This window comes from Adiantum capillus-veneris, chromosome 21, assembly GCF_014529385.1.
Source record: "Adiantum capillus-veneris isolate H3 chromosome 21, ASM1452938v2, whole genome shotgun sequence".
NCBI lineage: Eukaryota > Viridiplantae > Streptophyta > Polypodiopsida > Polypodiales > Pteridaceae > Adiantum > Adiantum capillus-veneris.
This window is the reverse complement of record NC_140951.1, coordinates 29,857,217-29,874,468: the sequence shown is the minus strand read 5'-3', so window position 1 is coordinate 29,874,468 and position 17,252 is coordinate 29,857,217. Positions and strand designations below refer to the sequence as shown.

The window sequence follows — 17,252 nt, the reverse complement described above, 5'->3', positions numbered from 1 at the left end:
GCTGCCTCACGTCTGACAGCTTACGGAAAACTAAGCTGCGCGCGACCATAGCCTTATACATACGCACATACACTGAGGACTGAAGAGTGTTGACCGACAGTATATTGGGCCCGCCGAAAACTTTTAAAAAGGAGGCTGCCAGATTCTACCCCCAAGACGCTACCGTGGACACATAATAACAAGACCTCCTCGAGTCCTCGGCAAACCTCTCTCGCCCGCTTCCCAACCACGTCCTCACGTTATCCCTGTCTGAGGATGCTTCCCAACCACGTCCTCACGTTATCCCTGTCAGCCCAGCTTACGTAATTAACCCTTGCAGCCAAGATGCCGGCAACAACATGCAGCTGCTCATTTCACTTATAATGCCGAAGAGGCTCACAGCAGCTGCTCTCATCATCAACCTCGCCTCTATACGCTGCAATCGAGGAGAGAGAAGATGAGAAAGGATGCTTCTGCACCTGCAGATGGTCATGTTGCCATATCAATCAACCCAGCAGGCATTGCCAATCATGATATTACTTTCATTATTCTGCATGCACCCTAGTGCTGCAACTTCCCTCCAATGTTGTAGTACTGATGCAGCTCAAGAGAACCTGCTCAAGGCAGGTGTCTCCGATCACCCACCACCACCTCATCTACACTGCCCATTGGTGCACACACGATGTCTTCCGGATCAAACCCCGCCTCTCCCTGCAAACCCTGCAAGGACTTGTTTCAATCTGCAGTTGCATGCTTTGCAGCTTCAATCGGCGTTATGTTTCAAAAATCAGTCCCCCAGCATACATTCAATTGTTTGTGGGTCGCATCCATTGCATCCCTCCTTCACATAGCTATCTCTATCTCTAGGACATAATCATCTACCATACGTGGACAGCAGATCGAGAGTGGCTATGCTCTGCACCCTCTTTCCAATCATGGTTTCCACATTATCCATTCTCCTTGCACTATTCTTCCTTTCGTGAGGGTACGTACTTCTCAAACTCGCTGCACCTATTTGGTATCGTTTTGATCAGAGTATGGTACATGCTATATTCTATTGTCTCATGGGTGACTACCATTAGTCTATACCTTACACTTTCTTTTAAGGGTGATTCTGGGCTTATCTTGAATTCATCAGTCCAACTGCACCTCAATCGACTGCTCGTCCACGACGTTCATATACATCCATCAGGTACCCCTATGTACCGCTGAATCGCCCAACAAAAGCTCGATAGCTCTGCACGGCCACTTATAAACCCCAAGCACTTGTTCCAGGTTGCCCTTGCATACTTTGTCACCTCGCTCGGTGGTATTGCTCGGGGATATTGCGAAAAACTGAAGATGAACCATAAAAAGTACGTGGTGGGCATCGTAGATCCCATCTTGTGACTTCGATTTGTAATTGTATACTTATCACACAACTACCTCATTAAGGACTATGATGATTGTGGCACTCTAGATCGTGTTGTGACGCCTCCGTAAGTCTAATTCTTCTCTTAGACTCTTATAATTATAAAGGGGTTTTCAATTGAATTAATGGGTAATCTTTCGAGATCCTGTTTGCTCGAGAAAACACTACTATTGTCATGCCGTAATCTTTGGTACATTCTTGACTGAGTAATAGACATTCTTGGCATGCTCTCTGCATTAGCATATAAGCCTCATGCCTAATCAATAGTTTCTGTGTGAAATGGGAATATCCATGGTCCAAATTAGTAAAAGCGGAACGATTAAATCCCAGCTGTCAAACATGAAAGCACCATGGGGGCCACAACCAACATCGGGTTAAGAAAATAGAAAAGTTGCTTATTGATAATTACAACATATTATCCAATATCCAGGGGATTCTTATTACCAGACCAAGTGACTGATGCATACACAGTCAATAGGCAGCAATAACAACACCATGTCAAGAGACAAAGGCTACACCACAGATCCAACTTATTTCCCCCTCTCAGTAAAGGGACAAGGTAAAGAGTGGATTCCTTCCAAATATTGTAATCCACATTAAGTGTTACGCCCATCCGCCAGTTGCTTTCCTGCAAAGATCAAACATTGCTGGCTAGGGGGATACCTTAGTCTTCCCATTATAAATTTTGTAAGAGGTCTCAACCTCCAGGGTCATGGTCTGAGACATTTGTGATCAACGGGTATACCCTCCTTCTCATGGATCTTGGTGTTTTTAACGCTTACCATTTGTATCAGAGCTTTCTGATCCCAAAGTTATGGTCTTACCAGTAAGAGTTTTCACAAAGGTATGCATGCCAACACGCGGACACAGCAACCAGCAAGAATGCGGCTATCTTCCGCAGAGGCAAAGATAAGGCTACCAACGTGATGGTTTTGAGTTTACTGTTGAAGAATGTATTTGAAGCACTAGCCTCAGGACTAAGTAACACCTATACTTAATGTGGGGCCAAGTAATGGATCGACGACCCGGAAGTTCATGCACGGAGATCGAAAAGATCGTAACTGTAGGTGTCTGCTTAAAAACTAAACCTAGACACGCACTAAACATGGACAGGTGCTAAACCTGGACAACGTGGCCAATGCACCCCGAACTCACAATATTACAGCGTCAAAACGGTTTGGGATACACTATGAGCTTGAGGGTGAGGTGGTTAGCCTGTTTGACCCTAATCGCGGATCCCCGAGGTCACGGGTTTAAATTGAGCCGTTCTGTCTCGTTTTTCACACTGGCCAGGTTTAGCGCCCCATTTTTTCAGCGGCACCCTCGTTTTTCGTGCTGGCCAAGTTTAGTGTGCCTCGAGATCCCGCCTCGAACCCCGACCATCTAGGAGAGTCTTAATGAGGTGATCCCTGTTATTAGGCTTGTCTTTGTGTGAGGGAAACATGGAGCTTAGACATGGAAGGTGTGTGTGTGGTCATGTTCTCTCTCTCTCTCTCTCTCTCTCTCTCTCTCTCTCTCTCTCTCTCTCTCTCTCATAAAACATGTAAAAGGTAAGCAGATGCTACAGTAAGTAATCAACCATACATACTTGCAATTTTGCTTTCATCAGGCCAATGAGATTTTACTCACAACACAAAGATGCTTCAAGATAGTATATGATCCTACTCAATAAACTCAATCCTTCCATCAAGAAAAATGACTAAGAGCCTGGTCGCCTGCAACGCTACTCTGCTATCATTAGGAAGGGAATGGGGTCTAAGGGGCCTCTTTATTTGCCATGGGATTAAAAAGGAGATTATGGAAGGGGCAAATGGGTGGATGCCATGTGGACTGATCGTGGGTATGGCAGGGCCTAAAAGTAAGTGGTCAAACTTGTACTCTTTTATGAAATACAAAGAGAAATAAATTCAAAAATTGAAATTTTCTCTAAATAGTTGAGTAAAAACCAATCCTTTCTCTCTCTACTGGCTGCCAGTCCCCCCCCCCCCCCCCCCCCTCCTCCTAAAAGGGGTCCCCTCCAAAAACGTGTTCATCATTCCCTCCCTCTCTCTCTCTACTGTACTATCTCTCACTTCTCTTCACTTCACATTGTTTCTCTTTCCTTCCTTTCAGTTTTCCCTCCCAAAAGCTTTGCATCAGAAGTTTGAACCCCCTTTCCCTCCTCAAGCTTACTGCATTCTTGAGAGATGCATTCTCCTCAAACTAAGGTTCTCCATTAGTCCATGGGCTTCACTAAACACCTCTAGCTAAAGCTAAAGTTTACAGCATATCCTTCTCCTACATCATCCTTTTTTCTTTCCTCAACAGATTTCTTGCTCCTTCTCCATGAAGCTCTCTAGAGAGAATCTACTTCACTCTCAAGCTTTGCAACATTTCTTCCATATTAAGCCAACAAGCAGGTGCAACAGTATAGTAGTAAGTGGCATCCTTCACCTTTGTGTACCATCAAGATTCTTGCTCTTTATACAGCTGAGAACATGGATGTGCAATGTGTAATCATAAGTGTTTGTGTGCAGGTTGTGCCACTATTTCCCATGGCATCATCAGGTACTCGATGACCTAGGAGTGTCATTGACTCCATTTCATGCAGCAATGTACAAGACGACAATGGATATTGGGTGATGATGGAGTTAAAACGAATGATGTAGGTGACAATTCTTCCCAACTCAAGAGGTGCACACAAGGTCTCAAGGAGACACATGGCTTCTCGAGCACACCATTGGAAGGGAAGAATCATGGAGTTTAAGCAAACACAAGACGGCAAGATGCTTGCGAAGGTGCAGCATGTGTATGTTGCTTCACAAATGAAGCTAGAGATAGTAGTGGCTCCATCAAGGTTTGCTGCAAATTGTAATTTTTACTCCTCTTGCAAGTTTTTCGGTTATCTATTTAGTATTTCTGCCTTGTGTGTTGCTTTTGATGACTGTAAGATTTCCATTGCTTTTTGTTCATGTTTACAAATGTTTTTCCATCCGATTTTGTGGAGTGGGTGTTGGAATTAGGGTTGCAGAGAAACACACACAGCTTGGAGATGCCGAAGGAAGCTCAAGGAACACAATAGAGAGTGTGTTACTTAGTGTGCAATGGAAAGATATATAGCCCTAGATTGATGGGCGTATATACAATGCACGGGGGAAAAAACCTCCTAAAGAGGGAAAAAATGCCCCGGCGGTCCTAGTGTGTTCACACACATCACTACCACATCTATATGGTAACAAATCCCCCCTGGAGTGATGCGGTGAACGAGAGCTGGCACATGAGTAAAGGGAAGTGCCATGCCCTGAGGACAGGATCAGTCCACAAAGGGGAGTAAGCCCAAAGCTTTGTGGAAAGCTTCAAGCTTCTCACGAGACAATGCCTTTGTGAAAAGATCTGCAAGGTTGTCCTGTGTTGGAACATAAGCCAAGTTGATCTCTCCTGTTGGGAGCCTCTCCCTGACATAGTGGTAATGCACCTCAATGTGCTTTGTGCGAGCATGAAAAACTGGGTTCCTCGCAACTGCCAATGCGCTCTGAATGTCAGTGTAGATAGTGTTGGCAATGTCCTGTCCAACACCCAAATCAGCCATAAGGCGTCTGAGCCATACACACTCAACCGTAGCTGTGAAGACTGCCCTGTACTCAGCCTCACAACTCGAAGTGGCCACAGTAGGTTGCTTCTTGCTCAACCATGATATACATGAACTGCCAAGCATGAAACAAAAACCACTCGCATGTCAAATCAACCAGCCCAATCTAAGTCCAAAAAATCATGTAAGTCTGGCGGCAATGATCCCCCCTTGGGATAAAACAAGCCAAGATGTAAAGTGCCACTAAGGTAGCGGAAAATCCTCTTGACAACCTACCAATGCTTAGACCCTGGGATATGCATAAATCTGCTGACGTGTGAGACTGCAAACTGAATATCTGGCCTCGTGTTGCATACATAAATGAGGCAGCCAACAGCAGTTTGGTAAAGAATGACATCAGCAGGATCACCAGCATCATGTAGACTCAACTTCAAACCTGTTTCCATGGGAGTGGCAATAGGTTTGCAATCCTCAAGTCCAAACTTACATAGCAATGTCTCTATGTAACTTTTCTGACACAAGGCAATACCACCATCACACTGCTTAAACTGTATACCCAAATAATGATGCAACAGCCCCAAATCTTTCATCTTGAAAGTAGCATTCAAATCAGCCTTAAATTCAGCAATATGTCTCTCATTTTGTCCAGTGATCAGCAAATCATCAACATAAAGAACCACAATGAGAAGTACATCACCCTCACACTTTACATACAATGTGATTTCTGTGGGACTGTTACGAAAGCCTCGTTTGACCAAATGAGTGTCATCTTTCTCATACCAAGCACGAGGAGATTGCTTCAACCCATACAAAGCCTTGTTACATTTGCACACTTTGTCCTCTTGTCCTTTTATGACAAAACCGCGAGGCTGCGTTACATAAACTTCCTCAAATATGTCACCATTCAAGAAAGCAGTAACAATGTCTGATTGATGTACATCCCAACCAAAATGAGCTGCCAATGCACATAGAAAATGCACAATAGTCATACGACAAGTGGGAGTAAAAGTCTCTTCATAATCTATGCCTTTTTGTTGTGCATAACCCTTTGCAACAAGTTGAACCTTATGGCGATCGATCTCACCATCCGGCTTGCGTTTCAACTTGTCAACCCACTTCATACAAATGGCCTTTTTGCCAGGAGGCAAATCACATAAAGTCCATGTGCCATTTTCTATAAGTGCATCATATTCTGATTGCATGGTAGCCATCCAATTTTCTGAATTCTGTGCTTCATCAAAATTCAGAGGCTCCTCAACATCATGTAAGCTAGACACAGCCAAAGCATAACAATCTGATGCATAAGATGCATGGCGAGATCCTGAACAGTACGACTAGACAAAGGTGCATCCAATTTACTGTCACGCAAAGTGTGCACCAGCCATTTTGGCATACCTCTAGCCTGCTCATTTTCAGCCCTTTCCTCATCAAGTACATCATGTACATCTGCATCAGTAATAGGCTGATCTGTAACATTTTGAGAAACCCCCATAGGCTGTACATTTGCCTCATTGGAACTTACATTCATATTTCCACCACTGAAAAGAGGCAACAAAGTGTCATAAATGTCATGTGAGCTTACATTACTGTCTCTAGTACATGACAGCAAGGGCTGAACAGAATCTTCCACAAACACTACATCCCGAGAAACCATAATACATTTTGTTTGCGGATGATACAAGCTGTAACCTTTTTCTTTCAGCACTATAACCAACAAAAATACATTTGACAGCCTTATCATCTAATTTTCTGCGCTGCACTTGTGGCACCAAAGCATATGCCAAACAACCAAAAACACGCATGTGCTCAATAGAAGGCTTTCTATCATGCCATGCTTCATATGGAGTAATAGACTGCAAAGCTTTCGTAGGACACCTGTTTAGTACATAAGTGGCACACATGATGGCCTCAAGCCAAAAAGAATGCGGTAAAGCTTGACTTTTGACCATACATCGTGCCATTTCCATCAGTGACCTGTTTTTCCTCTCAACAACACCATTTTGTTGAGGTGTATAATGCACTGTACATTGGTGTTTTATCCCACGACTAGCCAGAGATGCATTAAATTCATGAGACATATACTCCCCCCCTCGATCGGAACGGAGGGTGCCCATAGTACATTTCGAGACATTTTCAGCCATAGCCAAAAATTGTTTGAAGCACATAAACACTTTGGACTTCGCTTTAAGCGGAAATATCCATGCATGCCTGGAGTAGTCATCAATGAAAGTCACGAAGTACAGGTAATTGCCCAAGGACGGAGTTTGCATGGGCCCACAAACATCACATACTATGCACAAGTTGCAACCTGCATGTGGCCCGCACTGAACCATCCTTTGGAAATTTAGAACGGTGCATCTTACCCAAAATACAGCTTCGCAAACATGTTTAACAGGTGCTTCAAGAGGTGGCAAAGAAGCAACCATATCAGATTTCTGCAAACGCAGCAAACTGGCAAAATTCAGATGACCAAAACGTGCATGCCAAAGTTTTGCATCTGAAATAGCCCTTGAATCTGCAACAACATTTGCAAAATTTTGTCCACACTTGTCATACAAAGTGATCTTATACAGCCCACGGCACAAAAGCCCAGATGCAACAATTTCATCACCAAAAGTGAGATCATGAACTGTACATCTGTCATCCACAAATTTGACTACAAGTCCAAGTCTAGCAAGTGCGGATACAGACAAGAGATTCTTCTTGATCCCAGGTACATAAAGTGCATCAACAAGTGTGGAGGAACTGTCATTAGCAGCAGTGAGCACAATCTTTCCAACTCCCTGAACTGGATAAGAGGCGTTGTTGGCACAAGTGACTGAATTCCCATGAGGGACAGAATGAAGAGAGGTAAAAAATTCATGATGTGAGGTAATGTGCTTTGTAGCACCACTGTCGAAATACCACACATGTGAATCTGCAGCAACTGACAAGCATGCATCATGGACAACAGGATTGTAAGTGCACTCTGCGCTAAAATCCCATTCTACATCAACATCAGCATTACAGTCTCCTTTCACAGAAGACTCAACAATGGCTACATTTGTAGTGGAACAAGCATTTGTAGTGGAACCACCCTTTTTCTTCTTAGCCTCTTTGGCCTTCAACTTAGGACACGACTTGATCAAGTGATCATTGGCTTTACAATAATGGCAATGCATCTTCTTTTTTCCCTTATCACCAGAATTGCCAGACGAAGTGCTGCCAGCAGAAGCATTAGGAACATAATTTTTGCCACTCGCAGCAGAACCATAAGAAGTGGCTGCATTACTGTTACCACCCTTTCTTTGAGAAGCAATAAAAGCCTGTTCAACTGCACGCTGTCTAGTCCTGTTTTTTCTGGAAAGTGACTCTTGCAACAGCAATGTACATAATGCATCAAACTTGACAACTTCAGGATTTCCTTGGGTCATAAGTCTCCAAGTACTAGCAAAAGTCTGGTAAGAATCTGGTAAGGCATCAAGAACAGTCTGCACAAGGGAGCTGTCTGAAATGACTTCACCTACAGAAATAAGTTGCTCATTGATATCCTTGACACTAGCAAGGAAAGTGTCCATATCATCTTCCTCATGCATAATCTTCGACTCCAGCTCTTTACACAGCAAAGCAATTTTAGCCTCATTGCGACTTGCATAAAGACCTGCTAGAATATCCAAAGCCTGTTTTGCAGATTTTGCTGAACGGATGTGAGGAATAATGGTACGCTTCACAGACAACGCAATCAATGAATGAGTCTACGTATCCTTAACATCCCAACGAGCTTGTTTTGCCGTAGGCAAAACAAATCTAGCAGCTGAAATCCTTACAGCAAGACGTGCAACATCGCCTACATCCTCAGAACCAGGACGTACATCAATGCCCTGCACAATGTTCCAGACACCCTTTGACACAAGAACATGTTGCATCATATAAGCCCACATAGCGTAGTTGTCCCCATCCAACCTGTCCTTGTTGAGCTTATATGTGAAGCTACTCAATATATGGCTTCTCTATATATGGCACCCAGGTCCCCTCTATATATACATCATCTCATATGTGTATTCTGCACACTTTGGGGTTCTACTTCTGTGTTCTCTCCTTCTCTCTCAACATGGTATCAGAGCAGTACGTTTTTGTTTTAGATTTTTCTCCTGATCAAAATCGATTTTGCAGAAACTACCGTCGGAGGGATCGGAATCGATGTGGTCTACAACTTTGCAGAAGGAAGTTTCTTCAAATTCTGCACCGATTTTGAGTTATCGTTCACGGACTGCGTACATACCTGAAAAACAGCTTCCGCGTTTTGTTTTTGATTTTTCTGCTAATTAGAAACGATTTTGCAGAAACTACCTATGATAGAGACCGGAATCGATGTGGTCTACAACTTTGCAGAAGGAAGTTTTTCCAAATTCTGCACCGATTTTGAGTTATCGTTCGCAGACTGCGTACATACCTAAAAAGCAACTTCCGCTTTTTGTTTTTGATTTTTCTGCTAATTGGAAACGATTTTGCAGAAACTACCTGCGAAGGAGACCGGAATGGATGTGGTCTACAACTTTGCAGAAAGAAGTGTTTTCAAACTCTGCACCGATTTTGAGTTATCGTTCGCGGACTGCGTACATACCTAAAAAGCAACTTCCGCTTTTTGTTTTTGATTTTTCTGCTAATTGGAAATGATTTTGCAGAACTACTCGCGTTAGAGACTGGAATGGATGTGGTCTACAACTTTGCAGAAGGAAGTGTTTTCAAATTCTGCACCGATTTTGAGTTATCGTTCGCGGACTGCGTACATACTTGAAAAGCAACTTTCGCTTTCTGTTTTTGATTTTTTTTTGCTAATTGAAAACGATTTTGCAGAAACTACCCTGCATAGAGACTAGAATGGATGTGGTCTACAACTTTGCAGAAGGAAGTGTTTTCAAATTCTGCACCGATTTTGAGTTATCGTTCGCGGACTGCGTACATACTTGAAAAGCAACTTTCGCTTTCTGTTTTTGATTTTTTTTTGCTAATTGAAAACGATTTTGCAGAAACTACCCTGCATAGAGACTAGAATGGATGTGGTCTACAACTTTGCAGAAGGAAGTGTTTTCAAATTCTGCACCGATTTTGAGTTATCGTTCGCGGACTGCGTACATACATAAAAAGCAATTTCCGTTTTTTGTTTTTGATTTTTCTGCTTATTAGAAACGATTTTGCAAAAACTACCCGCGTGAGAGACCGGAATCGATGTGTTCTACAACTTTGCAGAAAAAACTACCCGCTATGGGAGATCGGAATCGATGTGGTCTATAACTTTGCAGAAGGAAGTTTCTCTAAATTCTGCACCGATTTTGGGTTATCGTCTCGGACTGCGAATATGTTTGAAAATCAAAATTTTACTTTTTGCTTTTGATTTTTCTTATAATTGAAAACTTCTCAATTATATTTTTCTTCATCAATCATATATTTGTTACTGACGTAACTTTGCTGCAGAAGCCAGTTACACATCGTTCCGATTCAGTCGAGCCGTTGATGATCGTCCAAATTCTATCGAGCTACTGTTGGTACATGATCTTTTGTTATATGATATACTCGTTCATTGATTCTCGTACAATTATTCTTTTAGAGATATAGTTTACGTCGTTTTATTGATAATTTCTCATTGATACCATAGTGATTTTGATGGTACCATGATGATGTTTTGTTAATACTTTGGTCATGGTGATTTTCGTTGATACCATGATGATGTTTTGTTAATACTTTGGTCATGGTGATTTTCGTTGATACCATGATGATATGTCATTGATACCATGGTTATTCTCGGTGGTGTCATGATGATATTTCATTGATACCATGGTTATTCTCGGTGATTCCATGATGATGTTTCGTTGATACCATGGTTATTCTCGGTGATGCCATGATGTTGTTTCGTTGATTCCATGGTGATTTTTGTTGATACCATGATGATGTTTTGTTGATACCATGGTTATTCTCGGTGATACCATGATGTTGTTTCGTTGATACCATGGTTATTCTCGGTGATGCCATGATGATGTTTCGTTGATACCATGGTTATTCTCGGTGATGCCATAATGTTGTTTCGTTGATACAATGATTATTCTCGGTGATATCATGATGCTTTTCGTTGATACCATGGTCATTTATTCATTTTTATTGATATAATGATGATATTTTGTTAATACTTTGATGGTATTCATTGATCACTACATTGATAAATGTTGTTTTATGTAGTATATACACATATCATTTGTATCACGTAATCACACATTTTGTACTTTTACGTTTATACTTTATGTACCATATGTTGTCGTGCGTATATATGTCGTCAAAAGAGTGGCGTCGCGAACCATCTCTTATGGCATTGTGAACGTAATTATTTCATTAACGATGCTAATAATTTTCATGACATGTTCTTTTTGGAGTCTATGATCTATGTAGGATTGATCAAAGAATTGATTTTATGAAGACAAACTTGGTGACAATAAAAGATTTATGAAGATATGTTTGGTGATGCCATATTGATGACAACATGAAGACATGTTTGGTGATGCGATATTGATGACAAGCTACACAGCAGATTCACGGAGACACTTTTGATTACAAGCTAATCCATAGCTTTTATACCTCTTTATTGAACCTTTGTATTCATTATTGTATTTGATAGGATAGGAGTAATGTAACTCCTCATAAAACATTCATTGTAAAAGGAGTGATGTAGCTCCTCGTAAACATTTGTATATTTAATGATTTTTATAATATAACGGTGGGTGTATATAGAGCTGTGGGTTTTTCCCTTGATCCCCCAAGGGTTTTTTCATCCACAGTTAGGGACCCTTATTTGAGCGGGGGTGTTGAGCTTATATGTGAAGCTACTCAATATATGGCTTCTCTATATATGGCACCCAGGTCCCCTCTATATATACATCATCTCATGTGTGTATTCTGCACACTTTGGGGTTCTACTTCTGTGTTCTCTCCTTCTCTCTCAACAGTCCTCAGCAGCAAACATCTTGAACACATCTGTGTTGTTGTTGTCAGCCATGGTAAATGCTGCACCTGATGTGAAAACTGTCCGAAAATAGGAGAAACGGAGTGGGAACAACCTGTGCTATATAGCACAAACCGTAGATGACTATAAGGCACCTAGTATGCAGAAAACGACACTGACAAAAATTCTGCACAAAAGGACGAAATAGCCTGTGCAGTACTGCCTGTAGTGGAAACGGAGGCCGAAATGAGCTCAAAAATTTTGTAAACCTGCGAACGCTCGCCAAAGCTCACTGAAATAGGAGAAAGTGAGCAGGCGTGTGCTAGAGCAGCTGGCGACTAAGCCCTGGAGGACGTGACCTGCTCTGATACCAATTCCGGGAATTAGGGTTGCAAAGAAACACACACATCTTGGAGAAGACGAAGGAAGCTCAAGGCACACAATAGAGAGTGTGTTACTTAGTGTGCAATGGAAAGATAGATAGCCCTAGAGTGATGGGCGTATATACAATGCACGGGGGAAAAAACCTCCTAAAGAGGGAAAAAGTGCCCCGGCAGTCCTAGTGTGTTCACATACATCACTACCACATGTATATGGTGACAGTGGGAGCCAATAGAGTCCTTCACTGGAACTTTTGAGGCCATCCACACTGAGCTTGGCAAATTACTCTATGCTGGTTGTCAGTCCTCTGAGCTTGCCTCATGTGACATCTTTTTGTATGATTATACTTATGTCACACCTAGGCGAAATGGATATGGTAATCTATCTCTCGTTCACTCGCCAACCTTGGAGAGTTTAGAATGGCCTAAGACAGACAGTGCCTTGATCACAACAACCAAAAGGAGAATCGAGGTGGATGTGCAAGCAGTAATTAAGTGCACCTATGGCTCCCATAAAGCCAAGGTGACATGGTTTTTGTCTCTTCATGTGTTTGTGTTTATATTTCGACTTCAAAGTGTTCACAGGACACCAACAATGTCAACTTGCAAAGGGGGAAGTGTGATCAACGGGTTTCTTGCAGCAATGAAGTACACCTATGGCTCCCATAAAGCCAAGGTGACATGGTTTTTGTCTCTTCATGTGTTTGTGTTTATATTTCGACTTCAAAGTGTTCACAGGACACCAACAATGTCGACTTGCAAAGGGGGAAGTGTGATCAACGGGTTTCTTGCTGGATGGGAGACTAAGGGTGTCAACCACCATGGAGATAGAATCAAGTGCTTCGTAGTTGCTGACAAGGTGGTGTTCAGATACCGTATTGTGAAGCAAAGCTTGTCGATGGTCTTTCCCTATAGAAGATGGAAGCTGGCGATGGGAGAATGGGAGGCACTAGACTCTGAGGCTTCTACTGGAGAATCAATTGACCTACAAATACATCTCCACGACGATGCAATGCACCAGATTACAGTGAACAATGACTGGCATCTTAGTCACCTTCGCGAGTATCTTAATCTCAGATTTACCTTGCCCAAGCAATATCTCTTTGTAATCAATGAAAAGATTGTTCGCTTTCTGTGTGAGAACATTCCGTTTACACCATGTATTTTTGTAAAATCTTGTAGCTGACATGGATTTTGTCCACATTAATACATACGGTGTTTTGAATCTCATTTCTGCGCATACTTGTTTATTCTCAGTTTGTTCAAGTTTTCGATTGAACCGTGCAATTTATTTGTTGTGCAGCACAAATGTTTTCAATGTTGGTGTCTTTCAATGCTTTGTCACGTGATTTTGTTTAAAATTAAAGTTTTAAGTTATTTTGGCATTAATTTAGGTGCTTTTAAAAAAGTGACTTTGGGTATATAAGTAACTTTCTAGTTTTTAAACTTCATTTCTCACATTGACAAAACTCTAGCTCTAAGCTCTCTTCGCATCTTCTTCGCGAACAAACCCATGGCAACATCTACTAATGCAATTCTCACACAATTAGAGAAGGTAGGACTTGCAGATCGAGCACATGAACTACTCAGTGTGTTCGAGGGGACAATTGACGTGCAGGCAAGTGCCAACCTTCATGCAGAGACATCTAGGAGCTTTCTTGACTACATGGTGCAGCATATGGAGGAATATGCTATAATCTTTGAGAAATCCAACACGGCGTGGTTGCCAGTGGATTTCTTGAAGGATCTCTATGCGGTTGACAAAAACTACCGGTTTCACTTGTTGAGATTTATTAAAGGCCTCACGAAACGGGACTTCAAGATAGAGGATGAGGATGATCTCATGGATTTGGGCATGGGGTGCATAGGCACCCAATTTATTTCATGGGACATGGTTCTGGTATTACTTGTTCTTGAGGGCATGGACAAGGGAAAATCAAAGGAAAAAGTCAACCAAAGACCTCCTGTGACCATTGTGGAGGAATCAAATGAAGTTATCAAAGAGATAGATGAGCAGGCCGAAGCATCTATGGCACTCGTACTCATGCAAGATCCCAGCGCCATTTAGGAGGAAGGTCCAATGATAGAGGGAGATGAGGTGTTGGAAGAGATCCTCAACCTCCAAATTCTCACTTTGCATCCAGTGGTGGTGGATGATAGTCAGCTTCTGTTCCTTAACAACATTGCCTAGTGGAAATAAAATCATGTACCAGAGAGAGCTTTTTATCCACACAAACCATTGATTGAAATTGGTAGAGATGATTGTTCTAGCATCGATCTTACAAAAAAAAAAACTTGAAGAGAGGGATGAAGAAACTGAGGTAAATAAATCTGAAGTTGGTAGAATTTTTAGTATTTCTTACTACAAGTGTTAATATCAATTAAAATGCTTTGCAGACGGCTTATCATGTTGATAAGTTAGCAATGCCTACTGGAGGTTTGCGCAATGTCTCCACGGGTAGAGATAGTTGTCTTTGGCACTAGCCTGAGCCATCTAAGGCCATCGATTCTTAGAGTTTCTCACGCATAGTTCTCCAAGAATGATTCTCCAGAGCTGCTAAAGTGTAAAGCATTAGGTGGCATACTCGCTGAAGAGTCTCTCACCTTAAACGCTCACAAATGTATATTGATGAATTACAGCTCAAGGAAAAGGTCTGCAAAGTTTGAAATCAGGATTTACACAGAGTACAAATGTGGTGTCTCGCTACATGTCCGACCAGGTGGACACCCATTCAGTCAATCCGTTAACACAAATTAAATGTAAAGAGGATGCTATGTGGTGGAAGGGGGAGAAATAAAATGTCCATAATAAGAGAGTGTGAATCCCTAAGGTGCTGCATTTTGGAAATAAGAATAGGGTAAAGTTGTGAATGAAGCCACTTGGAGGTATTATTCAAAATATAGCCTCTGTAAGATCAAATAGAGAGACCCATAAGATTAGGTTTATACATTATGGAAAGAAGGAAGAAAGACAAGGTTTAGGGTTACCTTTGAGAGGTGCTAAAATGGTTTGTTTCTCTTTGATGGAAAGGGTAGGGAATCAAGAGATGGAAGAAAGGAGGGATTGCACAAAATTGAGGGGTGCCGAGGATATAAGAGCATAGGTAAGGGGGTCCGAGAGGTGGTGAGATGCTTCTTAAGGTACCAAGCTTTAGAAAGGAAAATGGGTCCAAGGTTCCTATCTGTAGGTTTAATATTGTGTCTTTATCTTTCTTAAGTGATTGGAGAGTTCTAGCCAAAGATGGTTGAATGCGAAAAGAGGATGGACTAGGAAAAGAAAAGAGTAGGGACTATAGGATGGAGGAAAGGTATTTAGAACATGCTCCAAGGGCTAGGGAAGGCAAAGGAGAAACCAAGGATGGTTAGGAATGTGAAAGGGATAAAAGAGACGGTTTAGAAAATAAATAAATTTGATAAGTTCTCTCTAACTTAGAGTAAGCCTCCTGAATAGAAGAAGGGTGTGGAGGGGGAGGGGGAGGGGGAGGGATGTAGTTGAGTCCAAGACCTAGAATTTTCTTTTCCAAAAGAGAGAGACTACGATTGGAGAGGTTATGGAAAGAGAGATTTGTAACCTTATGCTCTTAAAAAAACGGATTGTTTGCCCATTGCAAGAATCTTAAAGAGGTGCGGATTGGAGAGCGAAAGCCAAAATTTGGATATACTTTTGGAGCCAAGGAAGAAGGGGGTGGGGAGGAAGAGGAGGGAGTAGGGAGGAGGGGTCCAAATATGAGGAAAAAGTGGAGGGGTAGTAACGAGAAAATGGATCCTTGAAATAGGGTGATCCACACCTACTCTCTCCTCCACTACAATTTTTTTGAGGTATTTCCATACTTGGAGTGGGAAAAGTTAGGATGGAGGGGATTGGTTGGTTATTTGGGCAATGGGGATAAATTAGGGGAGCTTAGGTAATAGGGGTATTAACGGAGGGATCATACATGGGGTAGTTTGAGCAAGGGGGGAAATTGGGGAGAGAGGTGCAAAGAGGATAGGTGCTTTCATGAAAACGGAGCCAATTGGGAAGGAGAAGGGTTTTCAACATTGGTATCACATGAAAAATTACAAGGTTTAGAAGGCACCTTAGACGTTGGAGGGAGAGAGATTCTAGATTTTTTAAAGGATGATGAGAACTTTTATCCAAAGACGTCTTGGCCTTTATATCTAAAGGTGGTGGTTTGGAAATTCTTAAGAAAGGGAGATTCTTTTTATCTTGAGGGAACTTTGATGGGGTGGAAAGAAGCTTGCTCATTTGGATTGTGACCTCATGTTGGAAGAGCTCGCCAACCATTTCTTCTTTGGGCATGGATTCTACTTATTCCAAAAGAGCTTCTTGCAATCACTTCCTAGCCTTGTGTGCTTCAACTTCCAAAGAAGAGGCTAGGTGAGTTTGATCAAATTTCACTACAAGAGGTACTTAATAGTAGCGCCGCTCATACTGCGACTCTCAAATGTGAAAAACCACGGCGTCGCTATGAGCGTCGCTATGTTACTTATAGCATAGTGATGCTCATAACGACGCCGTCAGTGCTAAAAAAAATAACCAAGAGCGTCCGACAACTCAGATCTCAGATCTGAGTTTTCGGCGTGCGGTCAAGCAAGCAAGGTAACGCGCGCTCTCCCTCTCTCTCTCTTTCTTCTCCACACACACATACACACACACACACTCACGAGGAGTGGAAGGAGAGCCAGGTATGCTCCTTCCCTCTCCTCACTCTCATGTTCCCTTCCCCTCTTTCTCTCTCCCTATCTCTTATACACACACACACACATTGTGTTTCTGAGAGAGAGAGAGAGAGAGAGAGAGAGAGAGAGAGAGAGAGAGAGAGAGAGAGAGAGACAAGCATAAACAAAAAACGCACACACACATGCATAAACGAAGAATGCACACACACATTGAGAGAGGAAAAGAGAGAGAGAGCATGCATAAACCAAAAATGCACACACACA

The 17,252-nt window shown here is 42.2% G+C and overlaps 1 pseudogene; it reads left to right on the top strand.

Annotated features, from left to right (window-relative positions):
- Positions 1 to 218: 218 nt before the first annotated feature.
- Positions 219 to 1,368, top strand: LOC147430716 (uncharacterized; annotated as a pseudogene).
- The last annotated feature ends 15,884 nt before the right edge of the window (positions 1,369 to 17,252 follow it).